The sequence below is a fragment of the Musca autumnalis genome, unplaced genomic scaffold, assembly GCF_047663935.1.
Source record: "Musca autumnalis isolate F117 unplaced genomic scaffold, ASM4766393v1 scaffold_2, whole genome shotgun sequence".
Classification (NCBI taxonomy): Eukaryota; Metazoa; Arthropoda; class Insecta; order Diptera; family Muscidae; genus Musca; species Musca autumnalis.
The window spans coordinates 39,340,013-39,361,493 of NW_027411755.1; the positions used below are offsets into that span (position 1 = coordinate 39,340,013).

Genomic DNA, 21,481 nt, shown 5'->3' on the forward strand with positions numbered 1-21,481 from the left:
AAATACTCTCATAGTGACTCAATCGCTAATAGAAAAACCAACCTTTTACAGTATCACACAATTTACTGATGACATTTGGGCTGCTCAAATGGAACGATTAAATGTTACCTACGATAAGCCTATATACATATTTCAGATTCTGTATACTAGAGTTGGCTAAATGGAAAATGTATGATTTCTATTATGAATATATGAAGAAGAAGTTGTTTTATATAAACTTGTGTCTATAGTCCCTTTCTGAAAGAAAGGCTGCTTCTATACACCATTTCTGAAAAAAATGGTGCTTCTGTAGACCATTTCTGAAAGAAAGGGTGCTTCTATAGACTCTTTCTGAAGGAAATCGTGCTTCTATAGACTCTTTCTTAAATTAAGGGTGCTTCTACAGACACCTCCTGAAAGAAAGGGTGCTTCTATTGACCCTTTCTGAAAGAATGGGCGATTCTAGAGACCCTTTCGGAAAGAAAGGCTACTTCTATAGACTCTTTCTGAAAGAAAGGGTGCTTCTATAGACCCTTTCTGAAAGAAAGGCTGCTTCTATAGACCCTTTCTGAAAGAAAGACTGCTTCTATAGACCTTTTCTGAAAGAAAGGGTGTTTCTATAGAACCATTCTGAAAGAAAGGCTGCTTCTATGGACCTTTTCTGAAAGAAAGGCTGCTTCTATAGACCTTTTCTGAAATAAAGGGTGCTTCCATGGACTCTTTCTGAAAGGAAGGGTGCTTCTATAGACCCTTTCTGAAAGAAAGGTGCGTCTACAATCCCTTTCTGAAAGAAAGGGTGCGTCTACAATCCCTTTTCTGAAAGAAAGGGTGCGCCTACAATTCCTTTCTGAAAGAAAGGGTGCGTCTACAGTCCCTTACTGAAAGAAGGGTGCGTCTACAATCCCTTTCTGAAAGAAAGGCTGATTCTATAGACCCTTTCTGAATGAAAGGGTGCTTCTATAGACCCTTTCTGAAAGAAAGGCTGCTTCTATAGACGTTTTCTGAAAGAAATGGTGTTTGTATAGACCTTTTCTGAATGAAATGGTGCTTCTATAGACTATTTCTGAAAGAAATTGTGCTTCCATGTACTCTTTCTGAAAGAAAGGGTGCTTCTATAGACCCTTTCTGAAAGAAAGGCTGCTTCTATAGACCCTTTCTGAAAGGAAGGCTGCTTCTATAGACCTTTTCTGAAAGAAAGGGTGCTTCTATAGGCCCTTTCTGAAAGAAAGGGTCCTCAGTGTCGCCAAAGGTTTACCATCAATGTTTTAGTATATGTGTATGTATGGGTGAAAAAAACCAACAACCACATGATGTTTTTATTCACGCACACGGTAAGTGAGAGAGAAAAGCAAATGCAAAAACAACTCAGTGGGGCCCTCACTATACTTCGTTGCAAAGAAGTCCGTCCCTGTTATATAGGCCCTTTCTGAAAGAAAGGTGCTTCTATAGACCCTTTCTGAAAGAAATGGTGCTTCTATAGACCATTTCTAAAAGGAAGGGTGTTTCCATGGACTCTCTATGAAAGTAATGGTGATTCTATAGACCCTTTCTGAAAGAAGGGGTGCTCCTATAGGCCCTTTCTAAAAGAAAGGCTGCTTCTCAAGACACTTTCTCAAAGGAAGGCTGCTTCTATATACCATTTCTGAATGAAACGGTGCTTCCATTTACTCTTTCTGAAAGAAATGGTGATAATATAGACTCCTTCTTAAAGAAATTGTGCTTCTATAGACTCCTTCAGAAAGAAAGGGTGCTTCTAGAGACCCTTTCTGAAAGAAGGGGTGCTCTATATAGACCATTTATGCTTCTCTATTAACTTCAGTATCCTCTTCAGCTTCATGGAAGGAGGAGGAGGTACCCATACTGAGATTAACATCACAGACGGAATCTCAGCAACAGGTACCATCGACAAATTGCCTTTTCAATAGTTGGTAAGCATTGCAAACATGCTTTGGGTGGGACGAGAATGATTTCCGCAGACGTACAACACTTCTGCGAAGATGAACTAACTAAAGAGATTTTGGTCTTTTTATTAGTGATCTTCTCACTGATCTTCTTCGTCACCGTGACATACAATATAGACTAATGGAAAACCTGTGACAGTGTCAACATCTTCGCGGGGAATTACTTTTCATAACCACTGGGCGACTGAAAACTAGCGATGTTGGAAGTGATTGAGGAACAGACCCGTGATTACACTATATACTCGCGTTTGTACTTACGTCGGATGTTTCTCCTCTGCCCTGTTGAGGGGTTTTGGAGTTGAAGCAGATGAGAAGCCCAGCAAAACCGTATCGGAAAGTTTGGGTGAACTCTTTGCCTTTTTTAGCTCTTCTCGTAGAAGACTGTGACTTAGCCGCCCTTTCAATCGGTCGTCACCTCCATAGGATCTCGACAGGGGTTACTCCTCTTGGGAATTTCACCGATAGAAAGTTCCGTCATAGCTATGTGAAGATAGTTCCTCTCTAACTTCACAAATTTTGAGGTTAGATTTTATAAACTGAAATTCCCTTTTGCTGATGTTCGGATCCTAATTAACATACCGACTGCGGTACGTAACTGCCCTTCTGTAACTTGTAGTTTCTTTTTCTCAATCTTCTTAGAAGACTGTGACTTAGTCGCCTTGGCCAATGATGTACCTTTACCGGAGCAAGAAGTACACTCAGGCGTCAGCTTCATAGGGTCCTCGACAGCGTTCCTACTGTTCTTGAAGTGGGAGTTTCATTGATAGAAAGTTTCCTCTTGGCTGTGATAGGATAGTTCCTCTGCAACTTCTCCACAAATTTTGAGGTACGATGTTATCACCTGAAATTATCTTTCGCTGATGCTGTTCGGATCCTTATTAACATACCGACTGCGGTACGTAACTGCCCTTCTGCAACTTGTGGTTTCTTCTTCTCAATCTCAACGTTTACCTGAACAAGAGGTTCCATCAGTCGTCACCTCCTTAGGGGCCTCAACAGCGAACAACACCAGCAAAAGGAAATTTTAGGCGATAAGACCAAAGTTCGAGAGAAACTATGCTCATATAGCTAATATGAAAATTCTTATCAATGAAATTCCCACATCCAGAACAGCAGGAACTGTTCTTAAAGTGGGAATTACATCTCCTTACCAAGACGTGATATACTGATTACCAACTCATGAAAGTGTCATTATATTTACTTATGAGGCTTGTGAAACCATAAATTCACATCTATAAGAACAAAATAAAATTGTTTACATTCAAATGAAGCCATATGTAATAAAATATTTTGTTTTAAAACTATATTTTCTCAAATTTCCATATCAATACGTGATATACTGCTTACCAACTCCTGAAAGTGTCCTTATTTTCACTTCTGAGACTAGGGAGATTATTAATTCATAACTATTAGACCAAAATAAAATTGGTTACATTCAAATGAATCCACATATTTTGAAATATTTCGATTTTGAACTTTACTCATTCACATTCCCACATCTCCTTGCTTAGATGTGACATACTGCCTACCAACTCATGAGAGTGTCTCAATTTTTTACTTCTTAGGCTAGGTAGACCTTTAATACATATCTTTGTGAACGAATTGCTATTTCCGGCATTCAGTGAAAGCCTTCTTAATAATTTACTGTTTTTAGAAAGTGTACATATACTAAGAGGTGAATTATTGCTTACCAGTACATGAGAGTGTCCTTAATTTTACTTATGTGGATAGTTAGGTGCGCTAGTGTTGCCAGCTTACCGTCTTCTGTCAAGTCACAAACCTATGTAATAGGTATTGCACACTGGTGCCATCTAGCGACATATAGTATAACGTCATCCTAGACACGTGGTTTGTGTCTAGAGTATGGTGACTACTTTTTAACGAACAAAGGTTTGTGTCCAAACCTTTAGCGGCAATTCCTCGAATAATTTGAATGACGTTTTCCAAACTTCGCCATAACCAGTACTACTAATATTTTATAATTGCAATTTTGCTGTTGACTTTTAGGTAGTTTATAATTTTTTGCAGTTTTTGTCTACAGAAGAAGCAGAACTATTCTCTCTGTAGAAAACCTTTGGAAAGACTCATATCCATAGATGATCTGTGGAAGATCTTCTGTATATAACAGAAACCTTTAAAAATCTTTAAAAACCTTTAAAATGTTCTCTGACAAAAAAAACTTTAGAAGGTCTCCCGGCAATAAAAGACCTTTCAAAGGTCTTCTGTCCATTACAATGTCTTCTTGCAGTAGAAGATATTCAGCAGGTGTACTGGCTGTAGTGTACCATTTGAATAACTTTTTGCAATAGGAGATCTCTAAAAGATCTTCTAACTTTGGAAGATTTTCTGTCTATACAACACCTATAGAAGAAACAAAGTATTCGTTAAAAATCCACACTTATTGGCCTTCGAGTCGATGAAAAAATATTCTTTAAAAATCCACATTTATTGGTCTTCGAGTCGCTGAGAAAATATTCTTTTAAAATCCACGTTTATTGGCCTTCGAGTCGATGAAAAAATATTCTTTAAAAATCCAGATTTATTGGTCTTCGAGTCGATGAAAAATTTTCTACATTAATTGACTTTTGATTCGATGAAAAAAATATTCTTTAAAAATCCACATTTATTGGTCGTCAGGTCGATGAAAAATATTCTTTAAAAATCAACGTTTATTGGCCTTGAAATTGTCCTCCTTCCTTTCTACGTTCGAGACTACGACGATCTGTAAACTATATAATTTTATCAATGTGTAATAATTGAAACTGTACTCAATTACTTTGTCACAGGAGGTGAATTATTGCTTATCAACACATGAAAGTGCCAATATAGTTGACCCCAGAGGTAAGGTTGACATTCAAACTGTTCCTATGTGTTTGAAATTACTACAATTATTGTATCAATCTATTTACAAACTTCACACAAATACCTTCTATTTCTTTATTCATTTAAATCCATCTGTAATAATTTATTAGTTTTACTTTTCCAACATTTTATTCAATAAATCCTTAAGTAAAGACCTAGTTTTTGGTGGTGAAAACTAAAACACTTTCAATCTTAATTTGTTGTTTCTTCTTAATGTTAGTTTACTTCAATATATTGCCTTCCACCTTATGACTTATCAACTGAATACCCGTACCTTTCTCTCATCCCTTCACTACCTTCTCCTTACTTGTCTATCTGAAGGCACAAATCTTCAATTTCCAATAGATTTAAGTGGTAGTGTGCTACAAAATGAAAGTAGCCGTAGTTCTTCATTTTTGACTAAGCAAAAATTGGAACACAACAACCGCAAACACACAAAACTTTTATTACAGTTTCGAAGCTTAAAAGTGTTAAAGAGGGGTGCTGTTGCTAAACATAAGGTTTCTTCCCATCACCTACCTAACTAATACCCTGATGATTCCTCTGCCATGTAACACTTTTACTAAGAATAGACTTTGTGTGTCTCACTTTAAATCACCTAATACAGCAACAACAACCAGAAGTAGTTTCTCTTTTTGTTTGGCTTTGGGCAAAAATCCTTTTGCTACGATGGTGTTAAGTTTTCTCTGTTATTTGTGTGTGTTTCTTTATTTGCAACCTTCAAGAGCCAGCCAATCTATCTTAGTTTGACGTGCCACAAACCTAATCAATAGTTGAAAAGCTTCTCGAGAAAAAATACTTTCTAGTAAAGTGAGAAATAAACGAAGTGAGATGAAAAAGCAAAAAAAAATATCTCAAAGAAAAGAGGAATTTGAGTTTTTTATTTATCTTGACAGGGATAAACTCGGTGTTGGCTCGGCATCTTGCAACTTATAGTAGAAGTTTTCTTTAAGCAATCAACTTCCATTGAAAGATAGGTTTAAATTGAAGGGCTTAATATTCCAAATTGAAGAAATTCGTTTATTAAATGTGAGGGAAGTTTCCACTTCGAATTGGTAGCAGCGGATATCGACAACATCAAATTCTGCTTGGGTTTTCTTCCACTTACCGAGTAGCGAAGATGTGCTTACCATCTATGTATGTATATTCACAGGAGAAATTTCAGAATCGGTATGGTAATGTGTATATATTTTGTTATAAATTAATTTTTCATGATCAATCAGCTTATGGCGACTTCGTGGAAATTTGTATCTTTGTTACTATCCTTAATTTTCTCGTCGCAGACGTTCGAATTGCAAATGACGTCGTAAGAAGGCTCTTCTCCCCTTTCAAGTTGTCAATAGCAGAGATTATCATGTGCAATCTCTCTATCCATGGCACTTCTTACACACTAGTAGGGTTTATCAGGTATATCGTCAAGCGTGACTTTTCTCAGACATTCTCCACGAGTAGAGAGGTTATGGCGAATAGTACAAAACCTCATTAAAATCGTTCCAGGAAAATATACTAGTGTTTTCAACTTATCAACTACACACTCATGTCTTTAGCCAATTCACAAACCTGTGAAATGAGTACTCCATACTGGTGCCCTCTAACGACAAATAATATAACATCATCCTAGACACTGAGTTTGTGTCCTGAGTATGGTGAATAATGTTTATCAACCAAAGGTTTGTGACTATACCTCCAGCAACAATTCGTGGAATACTCTGAATGATATTTTGCAAGCTCTGTCATAACTTCTCTACTCATAGTTTACGAATTAAGTTTTCGGTTGAATTGGAGTTTTATGGGGTTTCAGACAAACTTCTTGAAGCTCTTGTCACAGAGCATTCATTAAATTTTATCAATCGGTTAAGGAAATTTCAGGCCATTATCCCTAAAGATAGTTTGAGGTGGAGGAAGAATTACTTAAAACATATACAGATCGTCATGATCAAGTTACGGCGATTTCGTGGAAAATTTGTATCCCGTTATCGTTGTTCATTAGCAAACTATCAAATCGCAAATGTGTTGTAAGACGGCCTTATTCCCATAAAAGTGATCAATAGAAAGGTTTATCACTTGTATTCGCCTGGATCTTTTACCTTTACAAAGGTGGATCTTCGTAGACCTTCACCACGAGTAGAGAGATTATGGCGAAGCGTGCAAAAAAAAAAAATTAAAATTGGTCCCCGATTGGTCAACTTGTCAAATGCACGACCCTCTCATTTGCCGATTCAGAAACCTCTGATATTAGTATTCAAAAAATGCAGTCTAACATCAGACTAAGGAATCTGACATCACACTGATTGAATCTCATATCAGACTAATGTAGTGTGACTCCCAACTAAGGTGTCTGATCTCAGGAAAAGTAGTTTAATATCGGGCTATGTTAGCTTGACAGCACACTAGGTTAGTAGTTTAATATCGGGCTATGTTAGCTTGGCAACACACTAGGTTAGTATGATACGTGATTTATGTAGTCTGACATCAGACTAAGGAGTCTAACATCAAACTGAGGTATTCTTACACCAGACTAAGGTAATATGAGTTCTAAATATGACAAGTAGTCTGACATAAAGAAAAGTAGTCGGACATCAGACTATGTTAAATTGTTAAGGTAATCGGATCTGAAACTGAGGTAGGTTTCTTCAAACCAGGGCAGTCTGACATCAAACTAAGGTAGTTTGACATAAAACTAAGGTAGTTTGACATGAAACTAAGGTAGTTTGACATCAAACTATGGTAGTTGGACATCAAACTAAGGCAGTTTGACATCAAAATAAGTTAGTTTGACATCAAACTAAGGCAGTTTTACATCAAAATAAGTTAGTTTGACATCAAACTAAGGTAGTTTGACGTCAAGCTATTACAGTTTGACATCAAACTAAAATAGTCTGAATCAAACTTAAGAAGACTGAGAGACTAAAGAGTCTGTCATCAAGAAAGGTAGTCCGACATCAGACAAGTATGACTCCAGATTAAGGAAGTTTCACTAATGTAGCCTGATGTCTGATTAGGGTGTCTGACCACCAACAACAGTAGTCTGACATCAGAGTAAAAAGTCTGGCATCAAGAAAGGTAGTCTATCATCAGAGTAAACAGGTTTGATATCAATAAAGGTAGTATTACTTCAAACTAAGGTAGTCTGATGTCAGACCAAGGAGTCTGACGTCAAGAAAAGTAGCCTGCTCACCGACTAAGGTAGTCTGACCTCAAAATAAAGCAGTCTGACATCGGACTAATGTGGCTGACACTAGACCAAGGTGTGTGACAACAGGCTGATGTGTCCGATCTTAAGCTTAGGTATCTGCCCTTCAAACTAGTTTAGACTGACTTGACCTCAAACTAATGTAGTATGACATCAGACTAATGTATTCTGACATTAGACCATGGGAGTTTGGCATTCGATTTTTTTCCTGATATCAGACAAATGAAGTTCGTTATCAGATTAAAGTAGTCTGACATGAAATTATGCTAGTCTTGCCGATAGAAAAGACTAATTAGTTCTTCAAAACCTAAAATCAAAAAAACACCAAAATACCCTGTTCACTCTTCAAAAAATATTTCCTAAAAGAGCAAGAATGTTTTGTATTCGGAGTCTTTAAAACTGGAAATACTACTATCCAATATTGTGGAATACCTATTTATATTTAATTGTAATTCTAAAACGTCTTCTTGGAGAAGGCCTTCAAATCAACTTGGAGAAGGCCTATGAGTTTCTTTCATAAGGTCAATAAATGTTCTAGGGGAAGATCGCAAAAGTATCCTGTGAGAGAAGACTTAAGGCGTTTATTTTAAAAATTTTAAACAAGCCTTTTCTTTTTCAGCGAGTAGAGTAACTCGTAAAACCTGAGAAGCAGTACAAGTCCTCTATGACCTTCAAGTATTTTGGGAGAAGCCGTAAAAGTCTTCTTTGAGAAGATCTTCTTCTGATCCTTAGAAGGTCCTCTAGCTATAGAAGACCTTTTAAGATATCCCGGTTTTAAAATGTGTTTTAGTTATAGACGACCTTCAGTAGGACTTCTGTCTACAAAAGACCTTTACAAGGTATTCTAGCTATAGAAGACCTTCAGAAAGTCTTTTGACTTTAGAAGACACCTTTAGAACGACTTTTTTCGGTAGAACTCCTTTGGATTTCCTGTCAAGAAGTCTGACCTCAAACCAAGCTAGTTTGACATCAGACTAAAGAGTCTTACGTCAAGAAAGGTTGTCTGACTTCAAACTAAAATAGTCTAGCTTCAAACTACAGTAGTCTGTCCTCAAACTAAGGCAGTCTTGCATCATACTGAGGTAGTCTGGTCAAAATTTAAAGAAGTCAGACCTTAAACTGAGGTAGTCTGACGTCGGATATCAAGAAAGCTAGCCTGACCTCAGACTAAAAAGTTTGACATCACACTAACGAGTATGACCTCAAACTAAGATAGTCTAACCCAAAACTAAGGTAGTCTGGCATCACGAAAGGTAGTCTGACCTCAGACTAAGATAGTCTGGTCTTTAACTAAGGTAGTTTGTTAAGGTTGTTTGATATCAAACTAAGGAGTCTGCCTCAAACTAAAGTAGCCGGACCTCAAACTATGGTAGGATGTCTTCAATCTAAGGAAGTTTGACATCAAACTAAAAAGTCTGACCTCCAACTAAATTAGTCTGACCTCAAACCAAGGTAGTTTGACATCAGACTTAAGAGTCTAACGTCAATGAAGGTAGTCTGACATCAGACTTAATTGTCTAACGTCAATGAAGGTAGTCTGACATCAGACTATGGAGTTTGACATCAAACTAAAAAGTCTGACCTCCAACTAAATTAGTCTGACCTCAAACCAAGGTAGTTTGACATCAGACTTAAGAGTCTAACGTCAATGAAGGTAGACTGACATCAGACTTAAGAGTCTAACGTCAATGAAGGTAGTCTGACATCAGACTATGGAGTTTCATATCAAAAATGATAGTCTGACATCAAACTAAGATAGTCTGATATGTGACTGACATCAAGAAAAATAGTTCGACATCAAACTAAAACAATCTAACTTCAAACTACAGTAGCCTGTCCTCAAACTAAGTTAGGCTGTTTTCACACTATGGCAGTTTGACATCAAACTAACGTAGTCTGGTCATAAGTTAAAGAAATCAGACCTTAAGCTGAGGTCGTCTGACGTCTGATATTAAGAAAGGTTATCTGACAACAGACTAAGGAGTATGACCTCAAACTAAGAATGTCGGATGTTAACCAAAGATAATCTAACCTCAAACTAAGGTACTCTGACCTCAAACTAAGGTATTCTGACCTCAAATTGAGATGTTCTGTTCTTAAACTAAGATAGTCTGACCTCAAACTAATGAAGTCTGACATCAAATTAAGGAGTCTCACCTCAATCCAAGGTAGTCTGACATAAGACTAAAGAGTCTAACGTCAAGAAAGGTAGTCTGACATAAGACTAAGGAGTTTGATATCAGACTGACATCAAGAAAGATTGTTCGACATAAGACAAAAATAATCTAACTTCAAACTACAGTAGTCTGTCCTCAAACTAAGGTAGGCTCTTTTCCAACTATGGCAGTCTGACATAAACTAACGTAGTCTGGGCTTAAGTTAAAAAAGTCAGACCTTAAACTGAGGTAGTCTGACGTCTGATATCAAGAAAGGTTATCTGACATCAAACTAAGAAGTTTGACATCAAACTAAGAAGTTTGACATCAAACTAAGGTGTATGACATCAAACTAAGGTAGTCGGATGTCAAACAAAGATAGTCTAATATCAAACTGAGGTAGTTTGATATTAATAAAGGTAATCTGATGTCAAACTAAGGTATTCTGACTTCACACTTAGATAGTCTGACCTAAGGCATTCTGACCTCAAAATAAGGTATTCTGACCCAAACTAAGATGGCGTGACCTATAACTAAGGAAGTCTGACATCAGACTAAAAAGTTTGACATAAAACTAAGTAGTATGACCTTAAACTAAGGTAGTCGGATGTCAAACAAACTAAGGTAGTCTGTCATTAATAAAGGTAGTCTGATCTCAAACTAAGGTAGTCTGGCATCAAGAAAGTTAGTCTGACCTCAAACTAAGGTAGTCTGGCATCAAGAAAGTTAGTCTGACCTCAAACCAAGATATTCTGACCTCAAACCAAGATATTCAAACTAAGGCAGTCTGACATCAATCTAAAGAAGTCTGACCTCAAGCTATGATAGTCTGACCTCAATCTAAGGTAGTTTGACATCAAACTAAGGAGTCTATCCTCAAACTAAAGAAGTCTGGCTTTAAAATCAAATAGCCTGACATCAGACTCCAGGTTAATGAAGTTGGATCTCAAACTAATGTAGTCGGACGTCAGATTAAGGTGTCTGACCTCAAACCTTTGGAAGGTACTACAGAAGTACTTTTAAAGGTATTTTGTCTATAACAGACCTTCGGATGTTCTTTTGAATATACAATACTTTGTCTCTAGAATACCTTTAGTAAGCCTTCTTTCCATAGAAGTCCTTTAGATTTCCTACAATCAAATGCTTCCTTGAAATCATTGGAAAAAAAACAAATTCTTCCAAATACCTGCGCAACTAAATCTCATGCATACAAAAAAAATCCCTTAAAATTCAACACCACAACACATTCATGACGAAAAATTCATTTCGATTTTTCATTGAGTGCAGCTTGACATTACAAGGATGCAGGTCATTTAAGTGAAAAATACTTCATTTAAAATCCTCTTATGACCGACTCCCCTGAAAAAAAAAACTCCAAGAGCTTTACTGCGAAAACTGAAAACTTGCAAGACAAAGGCAACAAAAGGCCAAACTCATTTCTGTGCCATACAACTTTCAACACTTCAATGAGTTTCTTTGTATTCTTTTGAGGTTATTTTACCTTCTTCTTTTTGTTTTGTTCAAACTTATTTAATTCTCTCTTTCTTTCATACACTCGCACATATGTTAAACTTCTTTAAAGAAATTGTTCAAGTGTAACTGTAAAGAAAGTAGAACTGAGACTGACTGTTGTTTCCTCGTCCTTGTTTTTTAGTCTCTAGCTACTTTTGTTACTTTTCATCACATCCTACAAGGATCACATAAGGCTCTTTTAGTTTTCTGCTTCTTCTTTTTGTTGCTGTTATTCTTCAAGCATCAACTTCCCTTCTTTCTACCTTATGTTACTGCTTGCTGTTTCATTACAATGCTTGTATAATGTCCTTTCCACATAAGTCCTTATTATTATTTGTGAAGGTATGTGTGTGTGGCATAGAGAGAGAGCAAAGAAGCTGCTTGTTGTAATGTATGAAACAATTTTACTTGAAGTGTCGGTATTGTCACCATCACCCCGGAGAAGAGGTACCAAGGCAGGAGCAAGCAGCAAAAATAGTTGCTACAAATATCTATGTATGTGTGAGCAGGAAAACGCCTTTGCTAACGTATTTACACTCTTATTACATTTCATAGTTACTTTTACTTTGTGCTTGCTTAGCTACACATGACACAAAGAAACCTACATGGCCTCCAATGTCCATGATACTATTGTCTTTTAACAGGAATTCAACTTAAATCAACAACTACATAATTATCATCATCCTACTTCTGCTGTTTCTCCTCACCATCTTTGTCTTCATCATAATCATTATTGTTCTACTTGTCATCATTATCAACAGTTTTCTCCATCCGGCATCTGACTACAGCTCAGAGAAACACATTCAGTCAGTCAATTTCTCTAGGAGATAAACATTTCCTGTTAGGCTTAAAAGAACATGTTCCTCCGGTGTACAACAGTTTCGTTCCCTCCGTTTCACACATGACTACGAGGATGAAACAACACATCACATTACAAAGCATTATTGTTGTGTGCCTCTGTCCCTACATCCTTTTTTCGGAACAACAAAAAGCACTCGCTTTCTTTGTATGTTGTTGCTGTGTACCTTTAGCCTTGAGCCTCCTGCAGTAAGTGTAAACGGAGTATCTTTCATAGTATCTATTGTATTTCACACATGAAATGAAGACGGCGAGGGCAACAAGGACATGCCTAGTTTAATAAACACTTGTGATATGTGCAGGTTCTCTAGTAGGTACTGTAATGAGTTCGACACTGGGCGGCTCTTCCTTTTTGGAGGAAATAATTTCCTCTCATTTGGGTGAGAGTTTGAGTGTGAATGGGTTAATATTACAAAGCCCAACAAGTTTGAAATATTTAGCTAGCTTGGATAAATTTAAAGATTCTGAAGGTCTTTAGGAGTCCTTGAACAAAAAAATTTTCCTGTACTTGAAAAAATATTCTTTAAAAATCCACGTGGTCTTATGGTCCTTGAAAAACTATTCATTAAAAACCCACGTGGTCTTATGGTCCTTGAAAGAATATTATTTAAAAATCCACATGGTCTTATGGTCCTTGAAAAAATATTCTTTAAAAATCCACGTGGTCTTATGGTCCCTGAAAAAATATTCTTTAAAAATCCACGTGGTCTTATGGTCCCTGAAAAAATATTCTTTAAAAATCCACGTGGTCTTATGGTCCCTGAAAAAATATTCTTTAAAAATCCACGTGGTCTTATGGTCCCTGAAAAAATATTCTTTAAAAATCCACGTGGTCTTATGGTCCCTGAAAAAATATTCTTTAAAAATCCACGTGGTCTTATGGTCCCTGAAAAAATATTCTTTAAAAAAATCCACGTGGTCTTATGATCCTTGAAAAAATATTCTTTCAAAATCCACGTGGTCTTATGGTCCTTGAAAAAATATTCTTTAAAAATCCACGTGGTCTTATGTTCCTTGAAAAAAAATTCTTTAAAAATCCACGTGGTCTTATGGTCCTTGAAAAAATATTCTTTAAAAATCCACGTGGTCTTATGGTCCTTGAAAAAATATTCTTTAAAAATCCACGTGGTCTTATGGTCCTTGAAAAAATATTCTTTAAAAATCCACGTGGTCTTATGGTCCTTGAAAAAATATTCTTTAAAAATCCACGTGGTCTTATGGTCCTTGAAAAAATATTCTTTAAAAATCCACGTGGTCTTATGGTCCTTGAAAAAATATTCTTTAAAAATCCACGTGGTCTTATGGTCCTTGAAAAAATATTCTTTAAAAATCCACGTGGTCTTATGGTCCTTGAAAAAATATTCTTTAAAAATCCACGTGGTCTTATGGTCCTTGAAAAAATATTCTTTAAAAATCCACGTGGTCTTATGGTCCTTGAAAAAATATTCTTTAAAAATCCACGTGGTCTTATGGTCCTTGAAAAAATATTCTTTAAAAATCCACGTGGTCTTATGGTCCTTGAAAAAATATTCTTTAAAAATCCACGTGGTCTTATGGTCCTTGAAAAAATATTCTTTAAAAATCCACGTGGTCTTATGGTCCTTGAAAAAATATTCTTTAAAAATCCACGTGGTCTTATGGTCCTTGAAAAAATATTCTTTAAAAATCCACGTGGTCTTATGGTCCTTGAAAAAATATTCTTTAAAAATCCACGTGGTCTTATGGTCCTTGAAAAAATATTCTTTAAAAATCCACGTGGTCTTATGGTCCTTGAAAAAATATTCTTTAAAAATCCACGTGGTCTTATGGTCCTTGAAAAAATATTCTTTAAAAATCCACGTGGTCTTATGGTCCTTGAAAAAATATTCTTTAAAAATCCACGTGGTCTTATGGTCCTTGAAAAAATATTCTTTAAAAATCCACGTGGTCTTATGGTCCTTGAAAAAATATTCTTTAAAAATCCACGTGGTCTTATGGTCCTTGAAAAAATATTCTTTAAAAATCCACGTGGTCTTATGGTCCTTGAAAAAATATTCTTTAAAAATCCACGTGGTCTTATGGTTCTTGAAAAAATATTCTTTAAAAATCCACGTGGTCTTATGGTCCTTGAAAAAATATTCTTTAAAAATCCACGTGGTCTTATGGTCCTTGAAAAAATATTCTTTAAAAATCCACGTGGTCTTATGGTCCTTGAAAAAATATTCTTTAAAAATCCACGTGGTCTTATGGTCCTTGAAAAAATATTCTTTAAAAATCCACGTGGTCTTATGGTCCTTGAAAAAATATTCTTTAAAAATCCACGTGGTCTTATGGTCCTTGAAAAAATATTCTTTAAAAATCCACGTGGTCTTATGGTCCTTGAAAAAATATTCTTTAAAAATCCACGTGGTCTTATGGTCCTTGAAAAAATATTCTTTAAAAATCCACGTGGTCTTATGGTCCTTGAAAAAAAGTATTCTTGAAAAATCCACGTGATCTTATGGTCCTTGAAGAAATATTCTTTAAAAATCCTCGTGGTCTTATGGTCCTTGAAAAAAAGTATTCTTGAAAAATCCACGTGATCTTATGGTCCTTGAAAAAATATTCTTTAAAAATCCACGTGGTCTTATGGCCCTTGAAAAAATATTCTTTAAAAATCCACGTGGTCTTATGGCCCTTGAAAAAATATTCTTTAAAAATCCACGTGGTCTTATGGTTCTTGAAAAAATATTCTTTAAAAATCCACGTGGTCTTATGGTCCTTGAAAAAATATTCTTTAAAAATCCACGTGGTCTTATGGTCCTTGAAAAAATATTCTTTAAAAATCCACGTGGTCTTATGGTCCTTGAAAAAAATATTCTTTAAAAATCCACGTGGTCTTATGGTCCTTGAAAAAATATTCTTTAAAAATCCTCGTGGTCTTATGGTCCGTGAAAAAATATTCTTTAAAAATCCACGTGGTCTTATGGTCCTTGAAAAAATATTCTTTAAAAATCCACGTGGTCTTATGGTCCTTGAAAAATATTCTTTTAAAATCCACGTGGTCTTGTGGTCCTTGAAAAAATATTCTTTTAAAATCCACGTGGTCTTGTGGTCCTTGAAAAAATATTCTTTTAAAATCCACGTGGTCTTGTGGTCCTTGAAAAAATATTCTTTTAAAATCCACGTGGTCTTGTGGTCCTTGAAAAAATATTCTTTTAAAATCCACGTGGTTTTGTGGTCCTTGAAAAAATATTCTTTTAAAATCCACGTGGTCTTGTGGTCATTGAAAAAATATTCTTTAAAAATCCACGTGGTCTTGTGGTCCTTGAAAAAATATTCTTTAAAAATCCACGTGGTCTTGTGGTCCTTAAAAAAATATTCTTTCAAAATCCACGTGGTCTTGTGGTCCTTGAAAAAATATTCTTTAAAAATCCACGTGGTCTTGTGGTCCTTGAAAAAATATTCTTTAAAAATCCACGTGGTGTTATGGTCCTTGAAAAAAATATTCTTTAAAAATCCACGTGGTGTTATGGTCCTTGAAAAAAAATATTCTATAAAAATCCACTTGGTCTTATGGTCCTTGAAAAATATTCTTTAAAAATCAACGTGGTATTATGGTCCTTGAAAAAATAGTCTTTATAAATCCATGTGGTGCTATGGTCACTGAAAAAATATTCTTTAAAAATCCACATGGTCTTATGGTCCCTGAAAAAATATTCTTGAAGAAATATTCTCTAAAAATCCACATTAATTGGTCTGAATCCACGCTTTTGGCTTTAATAATTTATTGAACAAATGATCGACATAGGGTTTGTGCCTTAGGTATGGATAACATCGATTACTGAACAAAGGTTTATGTCTATGATAACGAATGCATCACCCTGTGTCACCACTAACATTGAATCATGATACGTGTTTTTGGTTTTCTTTGACTTTCCCTACTTATAGTCGTATTTGTCTGCTATTAGTTTTCTTGGGCTACTTTCCGCTGGAGTCTCCAGTAAAAAATCTTACCGATATAAGGTTTTTGTCTTTGGTATGGTGAATATACTTACCGATCGAAGGTTTGTGTCTAGCATAATGACTGAATAACCATGTGAGAACAATATATCCGCCATCCGGAAAAATCTTGTGTAATTTGATATCTTCTGTCCGCTTTTTTCACATTTTTGGTAGGTGATCGTTCTATCGAAGAGTTTTTGAAGATCTATAGAAGACCGATGGGAATACCCATTATCGATTAAAGGTTTGTGTTTAGAATATCGAATGCATTGCCCTGTTTGGGTTGTAAGGGGATACAGACACATCCGATTGCAGTTATGAAATTTTTTGATGTCGATGCTGATATTTCAGTTCTTTGCAAGGACATCTTTGGACATTTAATTCTTTAATAAGATAACTGTATTTTTCTTATTATTGATTTTTCAAAAGAAGGGAAGAGGAACCCATCTTTTTGTCCCATTTTTCGCAATCCAAAACTTTAACTTTGTCATCATTTTTCAAATATAAAATGTGTTTCTTTTTATAAATTCCGTTAGCTTAATTTAATTACATCATATCATTTGAAAAGCACAAAAAACGGCTGAAAAAAAGCCTTCTCTCTTCTTCATGTCATAAATTTTCATAAGATTTATTTGTGTCACTTTGTTGTGTGCCATATTTTTCTATGAACGCCCGCTTTTATTCGTTATGCCTCGCTGTGGCCTACTAGCAACATTGCCTCTTCATTCATGCCATAGTTATGAAAAAAACGAAATAGAAATTGTGTTACAGAGTTTTTTCCCGCATTGCATTTTCCGGCGGCGTCTGTATAGAGAAAAAAGATGATGGATGATGATTTCCCTTAAAAAAACTAAAATGAAATGATTTAATTAGTATTAATTATATGCTACACTGAAAAAGTGGAATAATTACGAAATTGTAATCAGATATGTTTTTGGTGCGAGTGTAGGGTAAAAGCTGAGAGATATCAACGGCATTTGGGGAATTTATGGCTTGGTAATCAATATTTTACTTCTTTGTAAGGAGATATTCTGGCTTATTTTTATTCATGTTTGAATTACGGCTAAGAGCATGAATAGCTTATTTATAATTAAAAAGAAAAAAAAAATATTTATATATATTAAATTTTATTTTCAATCCAAATTACATTTACCAATATTCCAAAATTAAGAATAAACCACATACAACGCTTGAGTTGAAAGAGCCTTCAGAAAAATATCATTTGAATAAATTGTACCGCTATTATCCGCTAGATTTTCAAATGCTCCCACAAGTTGTTTATCATACCGATATGTGGATAGTGTCTTGGGTATTGTAAATATACTTACCGACCTAAGGTTTGTAGCTAGACTAATGGTTATTCCCTGTATCCAATATGGCATAGCAAAATCCATATTTCAATTTAATTTAATATTGTACGATTTGTCTGAGAAAGCAAAAGTTTTAAACTAGATTTCAGGAGGAAAATAAATGCCTGTATTTTTTCGATTTCATTGCCAGAACAAAATTCCGGTCCTAATTATCATTTCTGAATATCCTACCTAAGCTATATTCCCAACATAACAAGAATAAACCACATACAACTCTAGAGTAGGGAGATAATGAAAGTGCGTGCAGAAAAATATCATTTGCAAAATTAGTTTCTCTATTATCCGCCAGATTCTCTAGTGCTGCTTTCAACTGGTGATTATCTTACCGATATACGGATTGTGTCTTGGGTGTGGTGAATATACTTACTTAAGGTTTGTAGCTAGGCTAATGGTCATTCCCTGTGCCCAACATGGCATAGAAAAATCAATATTTCAATTTAATGTAATATTTTACGGGTAGTCTGTGAAAGAAAAAGTATTAAACTGGATTTTAGGAGGAAAATTAATTCCCTTTTTTTCAATTTCATAGCCAGAACAAAATTTAAATCCAAATTATCATTTCTGAATAATCTACCTAACCTATATTCCCAACATAAACAGAATAAGCCACACCCAATGCTAGAGTAGGGAGTTAATGAAAAAGCGTGCAGAAAAATATCATTTGCAAAATTAGTTTCGCTATTATCCGCCAGATTCTCTAGTGCTGCTACCACAAGGTGATTATCTTACCGATATACGGGTTGTGCCTTGGCTACGGTAAATATACATACCGACCTAAGGATTGTATCTGGGGTAATAAGTGAATCACCCTGTGACAGAATTAATGTCGTAGTAATGACAGGTGATTTATCGATTCGATTTCATTTCCAGAAGAAATTTTAATTCAAATTAAAACAATTTTATCAGTTCTCAATATTCCACCTATCCAATATTCCAAGCAAAATAAGAATAAACCACATATAACGCTTGAGTAGGCAGTTAATGAGAGAGCGTGCAGAAAAATATAATTTAAAAATTTTCGTCCGCTAGATTCTCCCACAAGGTGATGATTTTATCGTTGAACTGATAATGTTGGCGACATTTCCTGAGTATTTCAGCCTTGAAAAACTTCTCCATAAGTGGTGTCTTAAGACACGCCGTTCGGACTCGGCGATAAACAGTAGGTCCCATATCATTGAGCTAAATATGAATCGGGGTGCACTCATTGATATGAGAGAAGTCTCCCTTGTCCCGTATGGGATGTTGTGGAACTATATGTGTGTTCGTTTACTCAAAATTTGTACAAATTGTTACTGGATGTTGTTCGTTTACTCTACAATACAATGTAAAAGACCTTAGTCGATTACAAGAAGTTACTGGACTTGTACAAATTTGTACAAATTGTTGCGTAAACGAACACACCTAATGTTTTTTTTTCTGATTGTGCCTTCATAGACTAATGAATCGTATAGACAAAGAGATTGCAGTGTGCTTCTTTTTTGTAGGTGTCGCCCTTACGAAAACTGCTTAATCTTTTCACTCAATTACACAACGTTTTGGGGTAAATTGCAATATTTTGTTGACCTTGTTTATATAAGGATGTAGATCTGGCCAACGATTATCCACACGTTGTCTTTTATCAGAATAAATAGTTTAAAATCTATAGTAACTATAAACGAAAGTACTATCGCCATCTATGTATTTTCGAAAATTCGAAGATAAATGCTGAGAGCAAATCTGTGTCTATACGATTCATTAGTCTATGGTGTCTTGAGTATGGTGAATATACTTACCAACCTAAGGTTTTTGCCTGGTTTTTGACTGAATCATCCTGTAACAGAATTAGTGCCGCTAATGGAAAATAGCGTAGCAACCTTGTGCAATTTGATATCTGGCCTTCTATTTTGTCAACTACCAACTAATTTGGTGTCACACTCGCTGAGAAATTTTTTATCTATAGAAAGTTTTCTCCATACTTTCTTTTTCGATTTCAGTGCAATAGAGCTTCAGTTCCTCAAATCTACTGACACCTGTAGCTTCCCTATCTTTCTCTACCTCCCGCCAACTCCCAGCTAATTTAGTCGAGGCTTGCTGAGAAGATTTTTTTTTTAATCTAAAGAAGGTCTTCTCCTTAATTTGTTTTTCGATTTCAGTTCTATATTTCTTCATTGCCCTACATCTACCTCCCGTCAACTCCCAGCTAATTTAGTCCAGGCTTGCTGAGAAGGTTTTTTATCTAAAGAAGGTCTTCTCCTTACTTTGTTTTTCGATTTCAGTTCTATATTTCTTCATTGCCCTACATCTACCTCCCGTCAACTCCTAGCTAATTTAGCTCAAGCTTGCTGAAAAGGTTTTTTATTTACAGAAGGTATTCGCCTTACTTTCTTTTTCGATCTCAGTTTCCATATTTCTTCATTGCCCTACATATACTGGAACCTGTAGCTCCTCTAGCAGTCGCTGTGGCCTTCACACTTCTCTGCTCTACATTTTCATGTATAATTATTGTTGGTTTTAGTATTTATTTTCTGTTTTTTTTTCTCTTAGCTAAAATGTAATACCCATAACAAAGTCGTCATTACTATTCATGCATGAAAATACTCTGCACATTTATTTATTGTTTATTTTTTCGGATTTGTTTAATAATTAAAAAGTGTGCATTTATTTAATAACTCGTGCTTGTCTCGTGCGCTGTATTTCTCAATTATGCAATTAAATAAATCATCCGTTTTTTTGTTCCGTTTCGTACTTTTTGCAACTCATTTGAAGTGATGCCTTTAACAGGAATGTTTACAAAAATATTAATGAAACAGTGTTTTTATTATTTCTTTACTTGTTATTTAATTTAGAGTGTTATCATTGATACTGAATTTCCTCTGCAATACTCACAATGTTATATTATGAGGAGGTTAATCAAAGTCAATGACTGGCTTTGTCGGCTTGATTTGCATATATCCTAATATGAAAGATTATCAGTTGTTAAGATGAGATCTAGGTTCTCTACTAGGTTCTACTTTTCCCTGGCTCCTGTGTATGTTCCTATTGAAAGTCTTCTATCTATAGAAGGTCTATATTTTATAGTTCTCTACAATAAAGACCAAAGCTTAAGGCATGTTGCCGGCAGAAATTTAAACCCTCAAATTAAAACAATTTCATCACTCTTGACTATACCACCTAACCAATATCTTAACACAACAACATTAAACCACATGCTATGCTTGAGTAGGGAGGTAATAAGAAAGCGCGCAGAAAAATCTCATTAAAAAATTTGTTCCGCTAAAGTCTGTAATCCTCCTCTATGGTGGATATATTTACCGACCAACAGGTTGTGTCTAGACTAATGATTGAATCACCCTGTAACAGCAATAGCGCCTAAACATACCACCTAACAAATATTCTCAACATACAAATTTTAAACCACATACATTGCTTGAGTAGAGTGTTAATGAAACATCGTGTCGAAAAATATAATTTAAAAAAAATCGTTCCGCTATTTTGCGATTGTTTTTCTAGTGTCTCCACAGGTAAATATCTTACCTACACACTTACCGACCGAAGGTTTGTGTCTAAGCTTAATAACAGAATTACAATGTGACAACGCTAGCACCGCTAATGTAAGTTGCGAAACTACTTTCGACTTCCACCCTTATC

The 21,481-nt window shown here is 35.4% G+C and overlaps 1 protein-coding gene across 6 annotated transcripts in view; it reads left to right on the forward strand.

Moving 5' to 3' along the window:
• Nucleotides 1–21,481, forward strand: part of kuz (zinc-dependent metalloprotease kuz) — a 451,131-nt gene that overhangs the window by 196,679 nt on the left and 232,971 nt on the right. The window lies entirely within an intron of this gene.